At 32.9% G+C, this 19475-nt stretch overlaps 1 long non-coding RNA gene across 3 annotated transcripts in view; it reads left to right on the top strand.

Moving 5' to 3' along the window:
• Positions 1 to 16543, top strand: part of LOC102156840 — a 49548-nt gene extending 33005 nt beyond the window's left edge. The window contains exons 2-5 of one of the 3 annotated variants that reach the window (XR_005376454.1): positions 10033 to 10226; positions 14462 to 14652; positions 15108 to 15179; positions 16483 to 16497. This is a non-coding gene — a long non-coding RNA (uncharacterized LOC102156840). Of the gene's footprint in view, positions 1 to 10032; positions 10227 to 14461; positions 14653 to 15107; positions 16315 to 16482 lie in introns of those variants that run through there. The other 2 variants (XR_005376452.1, XR_005376453.1) reach the window with 2 other exon arrangements.
• Positions 16544 to 19475: the final 2932 nt, after the last annotated feature.

Genomic DNA, 19475 nt, shown 5'->3' with positions numbered 1-19475 from the left:
TGCATTTAGGGAACCAGGTCTCAATAAGGTTAACTATGTCAGAGAATTGTCAAGGACTGATAGACCTAGAGGCATAAAATTTAAGTTGTATTGATTCAAAATCTAGTTTGCAGTGGTCGACACCTTCATTAACTCGTTTGGAAGCAAAAAAAGCTTCAATAAGCCAGTTGTATTCCTGTGATTGGAAAGCAAAATCCTTCTGTCTCTATGTGAATTAAAAATAAATCAATGTGTTTCAGGTCAGATTTCCCTTCTAGGAGTATCCTGATTTGACATTTTTTTTTTAATATAAGTTTGAAGAATTCCTAAGAAAAGCAATGAAAAAGCATCCAATCTTTCATTCTTGCATAAGGTTTTAAAGGATTAAAACACAATCTGAAGTTTTCTTATGGCCTCATATGGATCCAGAGGTCTAGGATAAGAATTTCTGCCCAAAGGACACCATGGTAATGAACACCCTGAAGTGTTGGGCTCTTTTCCAGTGGAAATCCTGCTAGGATATTCCTTATATACATAAAGAACACTAGAATAGAGAGTACAAATAGTATGTTTTTCTTAATTCATTTGTGGATATTAAAATTGAGTTTTAAGACCTAATTCAAATATAAAAGATCAAATTACAAAAGCAAAGTAACATTTTTCAAAGGTAAAAATCTACTTAATATTATATGTTAAGGACAGTGCTGGAACATATGTATACATATACATACACTGTATATAATACATTTTGTTGAGTACATTATCACATACTGCAATGGGATTCTGAACTTCCATCATTTTTATATCTCATCTTTCCTGGATATATCTTTTTTCTTATCATATCACCCTCTACCACCTTATCTATCCCCATAAGATTTATTGATTTTTTTCAATAGGTAGTGAATAATCACTTGTAAAAGCAGGCAGGAAGCAGGTAAGACTTTTATTAGGAAGTTTTTGGAGTTAAGAATGATATAGTTTGGGAGAAGATGTCAGTGCTACCAAAAAAATGTTATGGAAAAAAATGAGCCACTGGTAACTAGAAAATCAAGGTTTATAAGGTAAATATAAATCTATGACCTACCATCCAGGATAATAAATTCATATCTGAAGGATTATTACCTACAATTACTCATTACTCTTTTTATTATTTGATTCAAAATATCTTAAATTTTCATTTAAAGTATTTTATGATGTTGTGCCAACCTACCACCCTAGATCCATTGTCCTATGGTTCTTTGTACATTTGGCTTTCTACCATGGCCAGATTAAACTAATACTTCTTACTAGTGAACTGTTGGGAAGTTATTTTAATTCTCTCTACCAATATCCTCAATTTGTTAAAAGATGACCAGATTTCACACAAGTGCACATGTGCGCGCACACACATATACACACAAAAAAATTGTAGGGAAAATTAAATGAGTCAAAACATGTAAAATTGCTTATACAATTCTCTCTTATATTGGAACACTTTTATTTGCTATTTTTGTATTAAATAAATATCTCCTTATGTCATACATAGGTCTTATTTAATCCACTAGTCCATTCATAATGTAAAGTATCTATGAAACATAATTTAGCACTTTATACATAGTATATGAATAAAGTGACTGATTACTGGATTTAGAAAGCACATGCCTATACTGGTAGTAGGTGTACAGTGTGACTTTGATCTTGTGATATTGATGGTTTTAATGATGATTCCAAAAGCTATGTTAATAAATTTAAATTTATTCTAGAATGCAGTTTTCAAAACTTCTCATGTGGTATATAAAATCTTTATTTACCATGTAGAAACAATGTATATATAGCCAAAGAAAAACTAATTTCTAACTCTAATGAATATAACCCTGCATTGTAGGAAATTCAAAATTTGCTTTCTACAGTCACAATATAAAAAATTACTGGTTAAGTAGAAGAAAATACATTTTTGAGATGAAAAACAAACTATTAAAATATTGAAATATATCCATGATTCTACTTAACAGTGATATAAATCAAATTAAAAACTCGTGCCATGTAAGGCTGGAAACATGACAAACAACAAAATGATACTCATGTGAAAACTGTTTCTGTGACCCTCTGTGTCTCTCTCTTTCTCATTATACACACACAAACATATGTATACATATATAATAAAGAACTGAACCAAAAGAAATGTGAAGATATACTAAGGGAGCAATGACAATATTGCCTATGAATAGAAATAAAATATAACAAAAATTGAATAGAGCAGTGCTATGAAAATAGGATAATACTCTTTTCATTTAATTGATATTTTTAATTGATATTTTTAATTAAATTTTTATTCAAAATATTTTTAATTAGTTAAAATAGAAGAGAAAATAACACTAAACAAAAAAAAATATTTAAGGTAATAAAATCCCGGTTAATCTTCTAGTTGAGCTAAGGCACTGGATGCCTGGTTAATTTTCCAAATAACTTCTGTATTTTAGTTCTTATAAATCTCATTTCATAAACTCCACTGTATTTTTTTACATTTAAATATGTTTTATTTTTCAATGGGAAATATGACACCTCTTTAACGGGAACATTTTCTAAAACCTGCTAGCATATCATTTCTAGAAACATCAACCCAAAATTACATGAGCCAGATACATTTTACGAGGGCTACTGAGAAGACCTATGATAGAAATTAAAAGAAACAGGAGTACCTGGGTGGCTCAGTTGTTGAGCATCTGCTTTTGGCTCAGGTCATGATCCCAGGATCTTGGGATTGAGTCCTGCATCAGGCTCCTCATACACGGAGGAACTTCTCCCTCTGTCTATGTCTATGCCTCTCTGTCTCTAATGAATAAAAAAAAATATTTTTTTAAAAAGAAAAAAAAAATTACAATATAACACTTTTCACCTTCTCATTTCCCCCTGTGGTTGTTTATGATTGATCGCTAATCACAATATGTTCATTACATTCTTTTGAACATAAACAAATAATAAGTGGTAATATTATGAATTAATTTGAAACCTAAAATGTTATGCATTAATAGTTTATTTTTTTCAAATTAAAGCAAAAGCAGATATAAATATATAAATGATAAAGAAATATAAAAGGAAATAGATCATTAGCTGTAAGGTTTATTCTAATATCCCGTGTTTTTATTTCCACGTGCAGAAAGCAGTTTTATAGTTAGTTTTTATATTTTAACTAACTTCAATGTTCTCTTTCTTGACCATTTCACAAAATTTCAGGTAGGGAAGAAACAATTATACTTCAATCTAAGATCTAAGTTAATGGCACATGTGGTGGATTATCTTGTACCCTGCACGTCCAAACTGTGGTTATAAAATTGTGAATAGATGGAGTGCCTAGGTGGCTCGTCAGTTAGGCAGCTGCCTTTGGCTCAATCATGATCTTAGGTTCCTGGAATGGATCCCTGCTTTGAGTTCCCTGCTCAGTGGGAAGCCTGCTTCTTCCTCTCCCTCTGCCCCCTGCCCCGCTCGTATGCTCACTCTCTCCCTCTATCTCTCTCTCAAATAAATATATAAAATCTTTAAAAGAATACAAAAAATTGTGAATGGATAGCACATTTCAGCTATAGACTAAAAGAAAGTATAATGTTTACATGAGTAAGTCTATCGGTATTTTTTAGAAGCAAAATATTCCATGCAGGAATTGTTAATCATAAATGAACTGTATCTATAACCCATTACCCTCTCTTCTACCCTTTTAATCAGCCATCATACAAATGGATTATTTTATTAGTTTTGCTTTTTAAGGGGTCTTCCAAAACTACTATTAAATAACATAATGTGGGGCAGCCCCGGTGGCTCAGCGGTTTATCGCAGCCTTCAGCCCATGGCCTGATCCTGGACACCGGGGATCAAGTCCCGCGTCGGGCTCCCTGCATGGAGCCTGCTTCTCCCTCTGCCTATGTCTCTGCCTCTCTCTCTCTCTCTGTGTCTCTCATGAATAAATACATAAAATCTTTAAAAAAGTAAATAAATAACATAATGTTAGTAACTACTGGCCAAGCTTTTTCTGGTTTAGTCATAAACAAACATGTAAAACTTATATTGTGCAAAACTTTTCAATCAGTAGATTAAATAAAGCAGATTGCAATGCCTAAAGTGATAGCCCTCATCATATTACCCAAAGGCCTGAACAGGGGTGCAGGGGAAGTTTGGCCCTCCCAATGAGTTCTAGGAATTCCTCCCTTTTGCACACTGGCTTTCACACTTTCATACTTGAACTCAAATAGTTCTACTTGAACTGCAAACATTCTAGCTTTTTAACTTAAACTCCTACACCATTGGCTCTCCTGGGTCTCTGGCTTTCTGACTGTATATTTTGGGATTTGTCAGCTTCCATAATCACAGCCTAGTTCCCTTATAATGAACTTCTCTCTCTCCATCCCTCCCTTTCTCTTTCCTCTATATATGTATCTAGATAGATGATAGATAAATAGATAGGTGATAGATAATTTTTATCTATATCTATATCTGTATCCAATTGATTTTGTTCCCCTGGAGAACCCTGACTAATACAGATCTCTGACTGCTTGCTTCCATTTGGGTTTGGCCATTGAGAGGCCCTAGAGAAAATGGAAAGGTTTGAGGAATTTTCTCTTTTAGCTCTAGGGGTTGTAAGAAATTCCCTAATAGTCCCATGCCCTATTTTTAATATTATTTTCTAATATTTGTGAGATAGAATGTTATGTTTTTGTTCCACAAAGAAAAATAATAGAATGCTATTCATTTAAAAAACATATGAATCTTTGCTTAAGGAGCTATTTGTTTTTGTCCTAAACATTGAAAATATCTTTTCAAATACAATGAAGAAAACATTTTTGAATTCTAACTCTTCTACTTCATTTCTGTCATGATTTTGTGACTGTGTTGAATCATAGTTTTCCCTTTGTACTATTTCTTCCCCAAAGGTTGGGGAAGTTTCCCCTGTTCCCCAAACAACAGGCTATTGTAATCATTAACTTTATAATAGAAATATCATTTTAAAATATTAACCCATTGCATACTATTTTTCTCTTAAATCAAGCTTTTATGTTTCCTTTCACCAACTAATCTGAGTCATGAGGGTTATCATCACAAGGTAAGTTGTTTGTAGACAGCTGATAAAGGAGGAAAATAGAGATATTTAAATTATCCTGTGCAGGCCTAAAACTAAAGGAAAGATGCATATTAGGTATTTTTTGGAATTGAAGAAAAATAGCATTGGGTCAGCTGTGTTTAGAGGCAAGAAAAAGCTTGAACAAGTATTTCTGAAGTTTCCTTGGTTCCGATATAGCACCCAAAGAACTAGAAGTTCCCAAATACTCTAAAACAAAACAGTGAATATAGGCAGGTACCTAACTCACAGGATTCCATAAGAGGTTTCTCTGGCAGAGGAAAGCAATCAGGTGCTTGAAGGTTGTGTGGCAATAAGCTCTGACAAAGAAATAATTTGTGTCCAAGATTTCAAACCAGACCAACAAGAAACAAAGCGTGACAAATTGTAATAAAGGACCATGATATCACAATCATTTGTGAAAGAGATCACATGTTCCCCTAATTTTAAAATCATTAACAGATGCTAAGAACAAAATATTTAAAAATAAGTGTAACCAAAAAGTACAAAATGTATACTTACTGTAAACTATAAAACCTCACTGAAAGTAATTAAGATCTAAATAAATGAAAGAGGATATCATGTTCATAGATTTACAAACCTGACATTGCAAAGATTTCATATTCCCAAAATTTATCTTCAAACTGAAGATATCCCTATTAGAATTCAACTTTCTTCTTTATAAAATCCATAGTTTGATTCAAAAATTCACATAGAATTACAAGGGACCTCAACTAGCCATACAAATTCAAAAAAAAAAAAAATGAACAAAGGTGAAAGACTCACACTTTCTGACTTGAAAACCTACATAAAGCTATTATGGTATTGGCATAAACATAAACTGAAGATCATTGGAATAGAATTGAGAATGCTGAAATAAACATATGTCTATAGGCTACTGACTATGGCAAGAGACAGGATCATTAAAGGAATAAACAGTCTCTTAACAAATAAATTAGGGCATCTGGATAGCCATATGAAGAAGAATGAAGTTGGACCCCCACCTCACAACATATACAAAAATCAACTCAAAGGCCTAAATGTAAGAATAAAACACTTTAACATTCTTAGGAGAAAACATAGAGGTAAGTTTTCATCACTTCGGATTTGACAATGGATCATTATATATATAATACCGAAAGCATAAGCAACAAAAGTAAAAACGGAGTGAACTTCATCAAAATTAAGAACTTTTGTGCTTACAAGTATAGCATCAATAAAATGGAAAGACAGTCCAAACAATGGGAGAAAATATTTGCAGATTACATATTTGAAAAGAGATTTATATCTAGAATATATGTTTACAACTCCATATTAATATATTATATATGCTACAACTCAATAATGAAAAGACAAATGACTCAATTGAAAATGACACAGTATCTGAATAAACATTTCTCTAAACATATAAAGTGGCCAACTAGCACATGAAGAGATGATCAGCATCTCCATTTATTAGGAAAATTTAAATCAAAACCACGAGATAGCATTCACACTAAAATTACTGTAATAAAACCTTAGATAATAACAAATGTTAATGAGGATGTGGAGAAATTAGACCCTTTTATACACTCCTGTTGAAGAAGAAAAATGGTGGAGCCACTTTGGAAAAATAATCTGGAAGTTCCTAAAAATATGGCTAAATATATTAAACATTGAGTTAACACATGATTCAGCAATTACACTCATAGATGTATACACAAAGAAATAAAAATACATACCCTCACAAACATCTGTACGTGAATATGAACAGCAGCATTATTCATAATAGCCAAAGGCTTGAAAACAACTCAAATACCCATCAACTGATGAATAAACCAAATATGTATATGGACACAATGAAATATTATTTGACCACACACAAACATTAAGTAATGATACATACTATAATATAAATGATTGTTGAAAACATTATGCTAAGTGAAGGATACCAGTCACAAAAGACTATGTGTGATATGATTCAATTTATATTAAACGTCCAGAGAAGGCAAATGTATAGAAACAGAAAGTAGATGAGTAGTTACTGAGGGCTGGATAGTTTGGAGAATAGTGGAGTGAGAGCACTCCGTTTCTTCTTGAGGTGGTCAAAATGTTGTGAAATCAGGGGTGGTGATATTGTATATTCCTGTAAATAAGCCAAACCCCATTGAACTGTGTAGTTTAGACACTTGAATTGTGTGGTATTTTAATTATATCTCAGTAAAACTATATCATAAAAACATACTAGCATATGTTTGGTGTAAAAATAAGTTTGTGAAGTTAGTTGCAATGAAATTCAGCACTAAATTTTCAGACTTATACATGTTCATGTACATTTACAGAGATAATGCAAACAGTGCAGAGAACCCAAGGTTAAAATATTATGTCCATTCATACACATACATACATATATATATATGTGTGTGTGTTTGTACATCAATAGTATATTCAAGAATGGCAATAGAAGCAATTTTCAAGGAATAGTAATAGAATTTTCCCATGCCTAAAGGGAAAAATCAAAAAGCATTACAGGTATATATTGCAAAACAGTACAAGTGAAAATAAAATGTAATATTAAACATTTTATGTTTCCTTTTTACATTTTCTTAATTTTCTTTATACTAGACAGCCCTGATAGGTTTCATCAAAACTTCATCGTATTTTCAAAGACATTAAGATTTACAGTTTAACAATTACAAATTAATATTTTCTTTGACAAATGACTGTTGTATTAGAATATTGGGAAATTAACAGTAAGTTTGAATTTATAATATAAAATGCTATTTTAATTTTAATCATAAAAATAGTGATGAAAAAGTAACAATGGACTGAGAATTAAAAAGGTAGTTGCCTGAGACTTGGGGGGCTGTGGCTACCCAGCTCTGTAACTTCTATTTGTGTCAAATGTTCCTCTAATCTAGTACTCTGTTATATTCCACTTTTGAAAAATCTTATTTATATGTTGAATATTGATAAACCACATTGTTATCTATTTCCTTATTAAGAATCAAATTGTTTTTTAAGCAAACAATTTTGCCTGAGTTGCCTCTCTACTATGTAATATACTAATTAATTATATTACAGAGATAATTAAAATAATGCATCTTTAGTTTATACACAATACATTAGGAAAAACAGAAAAGTTTGCTCTTTGGAATGATTTTCAGAAATGAAAATAATTCTGTATTTTCAGAATCTGACAAAATTGTAGGAATAATGAGATAATTATACTTAGAATCTAAACTATGTAACATTTTTTCTTATCAATTTCACCTTATGTTATCATTTGCATTAGCACATACTGCATATAGATTTTATGCCTTTTCGGGATCCCTGGGTGGCTCAGGGGTTTAGCGCCTGCAGGCGTGATCCTGGAGTACTGGGATCGAGTCCTGCATCAGGCTCCCTGCATGGAGCCTGCTTCTCCCTCTCTCTTTGCCTGTGTCTCTGCCCCTCTCTCTCTCTCTCTGTGTCTCTCATGAATAAATAAATAAAAATAAATAAAAAGATTTTATGCCTTTTCAAAATAAAAAGGAGGAAATATACGGTGAAATTTATTCTGATAAAATCGCAAATCAATTGCTATTGAACAAACTGATAACTCTTTTTTGGGTTTTTAAAATTCCTTTGTAATGACCAGTTCTTCCCCATGTTTCATAGACATCGTTCTCGTTTTATACAGATAAGCAGGAGCCTAGGTAGAGTGCTTGCATAAATGTTACTAAAAATGACAGTGTTTGATGTTTTCTGAGGTAGATCATGGTTGCTTACTTAGGAGAATGAGATTGTGAACTTTCTTCCCTAGGACTACACCTTCAGGAGAAATAGATACACATTGGTGAAGAATATGGAAAAAAAGCTCCCTTCTTTATTTTTTAGAAAACAGGTTTAAAAAAAAAAAAAAATCTTTTCAGCATGGATCTGATAACAGTCTTAAATTTCATAATTGCAGTTTCACTTACTTAAGTCATTTTTCCTGTCAAAAAATAAATGATTGGTCGGTATACAGCATGTGTGTAATGGGTATTGGCCACTATAACTTATTCTTTAATCTCATCTTTCTAGTTACATTAGCTAAAAGCAGTTACGAGCAGATGAGCACAGGGAGGTAAATAGCACTGGCTACTGTTAAACACAGTGAGAGGGCCAAAGGCTCTCAAGAGGAGTAGGGAGGTGAGGCCAAAAGCGAGATCACATCAAAAAACAAACGTTTCTGATCTAATTATGTTACTCTGGGTCAGTCTTCATTAGCCATTACTGGAAAACCATAAAGCCTAAGACATTTATCATTTCCCTATCTTGCCTTCCTTTTGGAACATACTAATTATTTTATTTGGTTTAAAATGCTACAGATATTCTTTGAATCAGTGAGTGCTTACAGCCTAAAATGGAGAAGAGATAAGTTTATCACAAAAGTGTAATTTATCAACAGAGGTTGAGAGAATAAAAGGAGGAATTTAACTCCTATTCATTGGAAAATGACAGATCTTCAACATGGAAAATTTTTTGAGATAAAGCTAGATGAAACATTAAATAGATGTAGTGCAGAATACAGAAAATGTCAAGCACCTTAAACATCACAATCAGGATATATGTAAAAAAAAAAAAAAAAAAAAAAAAAGAACAGAAAGCCACTACATAATGCTTGGAATGAGAATAGGAATAAGAATTATCTGGTAACCTGAATGTAGTTTCTGGTATTTTTAGCATATAACTAAATAGGAACTGTAGGGAACATAAGTTTCTTCTCAATGACCCACAGTAGAGAGAAGATAATAGAATAAGATTACAGAACTATATATCTTTGAATTGTATTTTAATCCTCTTAGGTGTATGAACAATGAATTCAATAGCAAGCCAATAAAAAGTGTTGGTGAATTTTCATGGACCTGGAAAGGGGAATGAGAGTGTCCTGTTAATATCATTTTCCATCTTGCTGAAGGAGAGCATATCTGCATATCTAATGACCTTATTTGTACATTCCTTAGGTCTACACAGGAGGTGAATTTGCCATATTAAGAGTTGATGCATAAAAAATTATCTTGACAACTGTCAAAGTCAGAAGCTATACAAACAAGGAGTTTTTAGTTAAGGTGTTTCTGTGTTGGATCCCAGAGAATATTATGAAGTATAAAGGCTTCTACTCCAAATATGCAAAAAAGTACTCCCTAAATAGTTGATGGTAAGTTCACTATTACTTCACTCTATTTTTTTTAAGGTAAAGAAAATAGTATATAATTTATTTGGCTAGCCCTGAAATAATAAACAATAGTTCAATGTTGAAAAAGTAGATTTTTCACAAATCATAAATTCAAATAGTTTGACTTTTATTTCCAGTGTCACCAAAGAGGGAAATCAGAAAATCTATATATGACACACAAATGTGTGTATATATTTAGTGTATAATGATTGTAGTGGAAGACATACACTTATGAAAAAAATTCTCTAAGAAATATAATTATCACTTTGAACTTAAACATAGAACTGAAGAAAACATCTATATCATACTGTACTATATTCACCTACTGAACCCACAAAATTCCTCTGGTTGTATTCACTCTAAAACATTATGTACTAGCAAGTCTTATGTTTAGATGTGAATTAAAGAAATACTCAGGGGGGCACCTCAGTGGCTCAGTGGTTGAGCGTCTGCCTTTGGCTCAGGTAGTGATCCAGGGTCTTGGGGTCAAATCCCACAACAAGCTCCCTGCAGGGAGCCTGCTTCTCCCTCTGCGTATGTCTCTGCCTCTTTCTCTGTGTCTCTCATGAATAAATATTTAATATTTTATTAAATCTAAAAAAAAAAAAAGAAATACTCAGGATAACACTGTTGTAAAGATGATAGAAGAGTATCTATTACTCATGGTTAACAAGTATAGAAGTAGTGAATCCAGGCCTTCAGTCCACTTGATGTTGACATGGATAAATTACTTTCCATCATGATACTCTACCCTCTCTGATTTATGTTCCAAGGTCACCACACAGTACAGGATAATGGCTGAAGATTTATTCATTATGCCTGCATTTCAGGCAGAGGGAGGGAATAAGAGAAAAGAGATATTGGTCCCTTCTCTTCAAGAATATTTATCAGAACTATTTGTGCATGCCACCAGTAAAAATTTAATTGCATGATCAAAATTGTCAATAAGGATCTCTGGGACATACAGCATGATCTTCATGCCTATTTTTGAGAGAAGTAATTTTTTTAATCCAAAAATTGTGATAATGGCATCTATCTCGGTATCTAATACTGTAGTTTTCTATGTTACTTATATAAAAGAGATTATATTAGAAATAATACCTTAATATACATATATATATAATATATGTCACTTTATAAAACCTTAATAACACCTTAATATATGTGTGTGTGTGTGTGTGTGTGTTGCTTTATAAAACTTCAATGGTACCTGATGGCCTAAAGGTTATCTGAATGCTATCTTTCCAAAAACACCTCCTCTTTTTTCAGAACATTTTTTTTGCTTCATCAGTAATAATTATGTTGATACTAGGGATGATCTCCTGTCTTTGTCCTTAGAAAGTTTACTTAAAGCTAAATGAAATAAATAATTAGAGGTAAAATATACACACACACATACACACACACACATCATAGTTCTGAAGTTCTAAATCAAGGCACATTATTCTAAAAATTTAGAAAACTGGGCATGAAAATATTTTTAAAAATATATATGTATATAAATATATAAAGAGGAATTTTGGTCACTCACAAAAGATTAGGGATCTGAATAGGTCACTTACAAGGTTTAAGAATCTGAATGGAATAAAATTTATCCAGAGTCCAAAAGATAATATGCAAATGTATTCAAATTTCTGAGAAAAATTAAATCAACCTAAAACTCTATATCCAGAAAAACCACAAATCAAATGTGGCAAAATAAAGACGTATTCAGGTGTGCATCATCTAAAAAATTATGCTCAACACATAGAAACATCTCAGAAAGTTATAAAGAGACTCATACTAACAGAGTTAGGTTGCAAATCAGTTTAACTTTGAGTTAACAATAACATATCAATATTGGTTCATTAATTATGACAAATGTACCATACTAATGTAAGATTTTGTTTTTTTTGTTTTTTTTTTTTTTTTTAAATTTTTTTATTTATTTATGATAGTCACAGAGAGAGAGAGAGAGAGAGAGGCAGAGACACAGGCAGAGGGAGAAGCAGGCTCCATGCACTGGGAGCCCGATGTGGGATTCGATCCTGGGTCTCCAGAATCGCGCCCTGGGCCAAAGGCAGGCGCCAAACCGCTGCGCCACCCAGGGATCCCCAATATAACATAGTGTTTCATATGTATCCAGGCAGAGCAGTGGAGTTGCTGTCTTGCTTCATCTAACTGCCCACAGTAAAATTAAAAAGGAAAGACAGGAGTTTAAAATAAAGAATTTTTCAGTATTCAAACAAAAGTCAAGAAAATAGAAAGGCAGCAGGGATTTCTGGGTTTGAAATTTAAATTATTTCTCATTCCCACCTACTCAAGATTTTCAAATAAAGAAAGAGTTTCACAGCAAAAATGAAACTCAGCATGTAAATATAAGATCATTGGTAAAGACCTGGGAAATATTTAAAGAAATGCCTCAGAAAAGTGTTCAATTAGGTGAAAAGTCTCATGAGTGATCTTGTAGATGTGCTTCATAGTTTTCATTTAACTTTAGAGTTTCTGAAAAATCTTAAGAAAGCATTCTTCAGCAGCCTTGCTGGAAGCCCAAGGCAGAAAAGTTCCTATGTTGGAAGAAAATCTTTAATTTGGCTTTTGTCTAATTGAGCAGATTACCAATTGATTCATAAGAATCCACAAAATTTTTATAAAGAGCTATTTTGACTTGAATTAAAAGGGACAGAGAGAGTGCAAAATGGAAAGGGAACTTTGGATCCTCACATCTCTGAATGACAGCACCAGGCTCCCAACACTTCTTAGCTGGCAACCTCTGCCCAGCTGTGCTTCAGAATCACTAGCAATCTGTGCACCTCTGAGATGCCTCCCATTTTCTCCCTTTCTGAATGGCTATAGTGATTATTTTATTCCTGTTTCAGCATTATATTTGATTTATAAATGTCAGAGAACTAGTCTTTTTAGTTTTTGGGTCTCAAGATTGAAAACTAAACTCACCGTTTTATAAAAGAAATCACATACAAAGACCTGAGATCCTAGACCTCAAGCATGAGCATTATGCAGTACATTAGTCAGGAAACTATGGGCAGGAGGGCAATATGATCTACCTGTTTCTATAAATAAAATAGAACACAGCCTTATATGCTTATTTACATATAATCTATGCATGTTTTCAATCTATAATGGCAGAGCTGGGTAGTCTTGACAGAGACTATATGTCATACAACATTACAGTATTTACTGTTACATAGATGATTCTTGAGAGATGCATCTTAGGAAATGGTAAATGCATTTTTCATATAAAAATAATGTAAACATTGTGTAACCAGAGGTCGGAGAGTGATGGTTTTAAAACGACACATTTATCAATTCTTCTACAAATTTTGGATATAATTTCTCTCTCCTCAATTATAGAGTCTAGACTTAGTTTCCATTTCTAATGAATAGACTAGAGTAAAGGCAGCAGTATCCAAAGCAAGGTCCTCCAAAATACTACAGCTTTTGCCTGACTTAATCTATCTCAGAATACACACTCTTGGAACCCAACTAATGTACTCTGAGGAAGCCTAGATTAGTTTACAGGGAGAGAAACATGGAGAAGCCCAAGTGGAGAAAAACTACAAGCCTACTTCAAACAAACCAGCAACAACCACCACACACCAGCGGGAAAAAGATGTAGATGATTTCAGCTCCCTGGAAGAGAATGTATGAACGTGGATACTTTATCTTAGGACTTACTGATTTTAATATATATCTTACCATTCAAAACTTGCCAACCTAATAGAATGGTAAAATGTCCTTATAAAGACTGAGTTAATTTGCCAGCTTAGGAAAACAACCTTTGAGTTGCTCCAGGATGCAATGCATTAGCTTATACACAGTATTGTGCCCCAAATAGCTAAAATATGTGAATCCAGGAAATAAGGAGTGGAAGTGGTATCGGCCCCATCTCTTAATCACTCCCTGTGATTCCCTATAACTTACAGCTCTGCATGTTTGAAATATTGTTTGTTTGTTTGTTTGAATTAGGGTTGGTGAATTCACACCTTATTAAATAGAATTGTAAGGATTACAATAGACTTAAAGCTATGAATAACACGTGGTCATTTGGGGCCCTCATTAAAGAAGATTAGCGGGGGGAAAATGTTACTTTATTGTAAATTCCATACAGACCCAGATCCTTATAACCACAAAGGGCTAAGGTACTTGTACCTAACTGTAGTAGGAACGGTAGGTGTGGAAGCCAAGAAATTCATTAGGGTGTCCCAATGTTCTTCCAGATGTGTGACAATAGTGAAGGACTGGTATCAGTGATTATGGTGCATCATCAGTAATTGGACACTTTATAGAGAAAGATGCAAGTGACTCCATCAGCCAAGAACCTAGACATGCCAGATTCTTTAAAGAAATCAAAATGTTCACTTAAGGAGGCAGAGGATATATATCAATTACAGCCCTAGAAACAGTTGCAGTAAGTAAGAGGAATTGCTGTATATGCTATTAGACCTTAAAGAAATTGCTATTAAGAACCTTAAAGAAATTGCTATTAAGAATTCACTAGAAAAAAAAAAAGAATTCACTAGAAAAGGCTCTATGAAAAATTCAGCTTAATGGTGGGCAAGAGTTGATTTATGTTGTCCAGTGAATGGACTGTACTGATTCTTCTTATGTACAAATTTAGAATTCTCTTGGTCCCTCCCCTTCTTCTAGCTCAGCCATTATATCATGCAGCATTGCGCTGGTTTTATGTGCATGGAAAATGGCCCTGTTTTACTTTATATCATTGTTGTATACCTCATACTTTCTGTTCTGGAGATTTTCTATTATAATATAGGATGCCACCTATGCATGGTCAACTCTAGAATGTACAATTGTTACCACCCATAGATTTTATGATATGTAAATACTGCTTTCTTAATCTTCTAGGCTAAGAACTCTGACATGAATTTCAAAATGCTATTTACGCTATTCTGGTGGGATCAAGTACCAGTCACCTGAGTGAGCAGTGGCTAAATCTGCAATGCATCCTTCTTTTGGCTTTCCTCCCCCCATGTTCTACTCCCTTGCACTTTATATCCACTTCCTCAGATCACATCCCCATGTAAACTAAATGTACACAAACTTTCGTCTCAGATTCTGCTTTGTGGAGAACCAAGGATAATCTTGATTTTATCATTCTCCAATGTTCTGTTGACAAGTCATCTGTGTGATTATCTGCTTATTCTTTTAGTTTTGTAGATTGCAATTTTTAACTGTTACTAATATCCCAATGTCGTGCTAGAAGAAAAAGTGATAGGTAGATACGTAGGTAGGCAGAGATAGGCAGATATAGAAATATGTATATAGAGAAATATTATGTGTGGGAATATGTTCAACTGTCTGTATTTACCCAGATGCCTAAAATTCTGTGTTTATGTCACTCAATTTTAAATACACTGTATATGAACTCCTTGTAAGCAAGGAAAGTTTCTAATTTATCTTTGTATACTTTTTGAATTTACTCTTATTCAAAAGTGATCTCTCTCCTAACCCCATCCCCCACACACACACAAAAGGAAAATCAAGCAAAAATAAGAATAAAAGCAAATGCACAGTCTGATAATTTGTTCCTAGTTAGTTGATATTTTATTAAGACTACTTATTTCAAAAGAAAGTTATGAAGCATTCCAAAGGTACAGTATTTTTTGTTGTACTTTAGTTTTTTATTCAGATATGTGTCAACAAGAACAAGATATCATCAAAGACTGATATCTTAGATGTTTTACATTTATGGGAAAGAAACTTTGGCAGACTTATTCTTTAATTTACAAAATACTGAAATGTGTGTTAAGAGTTATACATGTTATAAATTTATAAGTGTTATAAAGAGAAAGTCCATAGATTGTGAAAAGATAAAGTTAATTGAAGGAACCAATTACACTTTAAGTCCTTCACTTACCTTTGACATAGAAGTAATAATGTGAGCAGAAAGAAAGGCTCTAAGCCAGATCACACATACAGGAATCATATATGAAAGGGAACTATACATGAAGTTATATTCTTAAGTAGATGATAGTTTACTCAGATTCACTTACTAAGAGATCTTGTAAATTATTTCTAAAATCTGATACATTTTTATAGCAGTATATCACTTAAATATTTGTATTAGGAAACATTTGAGATAGTTAAATATGGAAACAGACAAAACATAAAGAATATTTTCAGTTTTATTTTTTATATTTTTCACTTGTGATATTATACTTTGATATTAACAAACATTTCAGCCTTTTCAATATAAGTAAGTTTTTAAAATGTTTTTTAGGGATGCCTGGCTGGCTCAGCGGTTAAGCATCTGACTTCAGCTCAGGGCGTGATCTTTGAGACCCGTGATTGCGGCCCGCATCGGGCTCCTTGCATGGAGCCTGCTTCTCCCTCTGCCTGTGTCTCTGCCTCTTTCTCTGTGTTTTCCGTGAACAAATAAAATCCTTTAAAAAAAATGGGAAATTTTAAAAAATGTTTTTTATTCAGGAAAAAAAAACTCACAAAACCCTCTATTTTAATGCCTTTAAATTATTAAGTTTAACTCTCAAGTAGGTTTAAACTATTCAGTGGACATTGTTATGTTTTTAAAAACTAAAAAGTAAATTGGTGAATAAATAAACAGATATTAGTGTATAAAAATATATATGCACATAGAGCAGAAAGAATCACTATGTGGCAGGTGCATATCCAAACCTTCAGTCAGATTTTTATATTTCCTTTCTACTCCATTGTATGTCACCACCATAGTCACATACTCAAATATAATAGCCCAAAACAAACAAACAAAAAAAAACATTAAATACAAAAGAGGTCTTCCATCATTTTTAACTACTGAAAGAAAAAAAAAACAATTGAAATCTATAAAATCAGCATTTAACAATATTCTCACAATTGAGGTAAACAGAAACATCATTGAAATCACATGGCTATATTCTCCTTTTCCTATGATTTCACACATTCGTACAAACATCAAATCTTTGTCCTATCACACATTTTCTCTTAATTTTAGCTTTGTGCTACACACCTCTATCCTGTCTCCAAGAAGATTCTTTACAATAAACCCAGCACATCTGTCCAGAGCAAGGGTGTAAAAAGGCAGAAAAAAAAAAACCTCAATCGCACTCTATTTCCAAATTTCAGTCAGCAAATTCAAAGCATAGGCCAACACCTGTATCTGATTAATTGTTTCTGTTGAAGTTACACTTTCTTTCCAGGATGAGTTTGATTCACTTTGGATTTGAAATTAATCCTCTAGACAAGGTTTAAAATAATCATTTAGTTTGGCATCACTCTTTATTTTACTGTCACCACAATTCCACTGCTCAAACTTAATCCCTATCCTCTTCGAATTACCTCATTGGCTGATAATAAAGTGCTGATTTTTCATCAAAATAATATTTGCTATATTAACTGATGATTTTCTTTTGAGTATCCTTTTCATTTCCTCTTCCTTATTCAGTTAGCTGTTTTTTTTTTTTTCTCTCTTTTTTTTTTTTCTCTCTTTAGTAGATCACTGAATGGATAGCATGATGATATACAAAAGTGTTTATTCTTGATTTTTCTTTTTTTTATTTTTTTTACTAAGAGAATACTTTGGTAAAAAACAAGTTTCTTTGATATAAAAATCAAAACACTGAACTAAAAGTAAATAATTTTCATCCCATACATCTCAGACTGGAGGAAAATGAAAGAAATGCCTTGGTAGGAAACTAATGTATGTTTCTGATCAAGAGAACAGAAACCTCTCTTCATTCCTCCTCTTCCACTTGCTCCAAAAGTAATGCTTATAGCTTGCAGAGACTTGTTTGGGAAAGTAGGTGTCAGAATCAAACAAGAAATTTGAGGCTAAGGAAGGTATATTTAAATAGAGCAGTGCTGCCCCTCTGGGTTGATTCTGGGGAAGCAGCAGAGCTATGCATTTATAAATTATGACTGGGAATGGAATAGCTTTGAAATGGTAAAGATGTCCTCCTATGAGAGTAGGCATTTCCAGCCTATCTCTCAGAGGGGAGTGAATGCCTTTAGGAGGATATATGGTGAAAAAGATGTACAGTTGTCTGCAAAAGCAATAAAGACTATCTATAGAAAGGATTTGCTACCAGTATTATTAGATGACAAACAAGGACGAAGATCTGCACCTCCCACCCCCCCCACACACACAAAAAAAAACGAAAGAAAGAATCAAACAAACAAAACTTACAGCTTGATTCTTCTTAAGGAACCCATAGATTTTTAAACTCTTTTAAGAATGAGATGAAGAAAAAAAAAAAAAAAAAAGAATGAGATGAGGAAGATTTTAAATTCATTGAGATTAATTTTCTAAGATCCAGGAAGAGGAGATTCTAATTAGAATTCAGATTCATTTATAAAACAGGAAATAATATTTCTTCCATATGTATATTTATGATTTTTAGCTGCTGTATGTGTAAATTTAGGTATCTGAACACTAAATACTGTAATGAAAAAACTTAAATGTTAAAAAATATACTTTGATATAATACATTTGATTATTGTATGAGTATGGCATTAGTATGGGGCACAAAGATAAACGTATATAGATGAATTATTTCAAAAAAAATAATAGCAAGTCTTTGTTAGAGATCTCAAAATATTCTCCTATAGGTTATTGATTCTTTAAAATACACAAGTGATATCACAAAATATAAATTAAAATCAGCTCAAACTTACTGAGTTAGTCAGTCTGGGCTGCCATGACAAAATATCATAGACTAGATGTCTTAAACAACAGGAATTTATTTTCTCACAGTTCTGGAGGTAGAATTCCTAGATTAAGGACTGATCTGTCAGGTTTATTTTTGATAAAGGATCTTCCTGGCTTGCAGACATCCTTTTCTTGCTATACTCTCAAGTGAGTTTTCCTAGGTGAATGGACATAGGGTGGGGCTGGACTCTGGGGTTCTCTGGTGTCTCTTCTTCCACAGACACTAACCCTATCAGATCAGGACCCAATCCTTATGAACTCATTTAACCATAGTTATTTCCCTATTTCAAATATAGCCACACTGGAGGTTAGAGCTTCAATATATGAGTTTGGGGGTATCGGGGAGGAAGGAATATAAATATTCAGTCCTTAATACTTACCACCCTAAGATTAAAATAATACATGTATGATTTTGTCATAAATTCCATAGCTTATGTATTACACATGAAGCTTTTTAAATTTACCTTAACACATATATTTACTAAGAGTATATAAGAGCAGTTTTGACATTGAACACTTAATTCCCAGTATTAGTACTGGGAATATATAAG

The sequence above is a fragment of the Canis lupus genome, chromosome 22 (genome assembly GCF_011100685.1).
Source record: "Canis lupus familiaris isolate Mischka breed German Shepherd chromosome 22, alternate assembly UU_Cfam_GSD_1.0, whole genome shotgun sequence".
NCBI classification, from domain to species: Eukaryota; Metazoa; Chordata; class Mammalia; order Carnivora; family Canidae; genus Canis; species Canis lupus.
The sequence above is the reverse complement of the archived record's forward strand: the minus strand, read 5'-3'. Positions and strand labels throughout refer to the sequence as shown.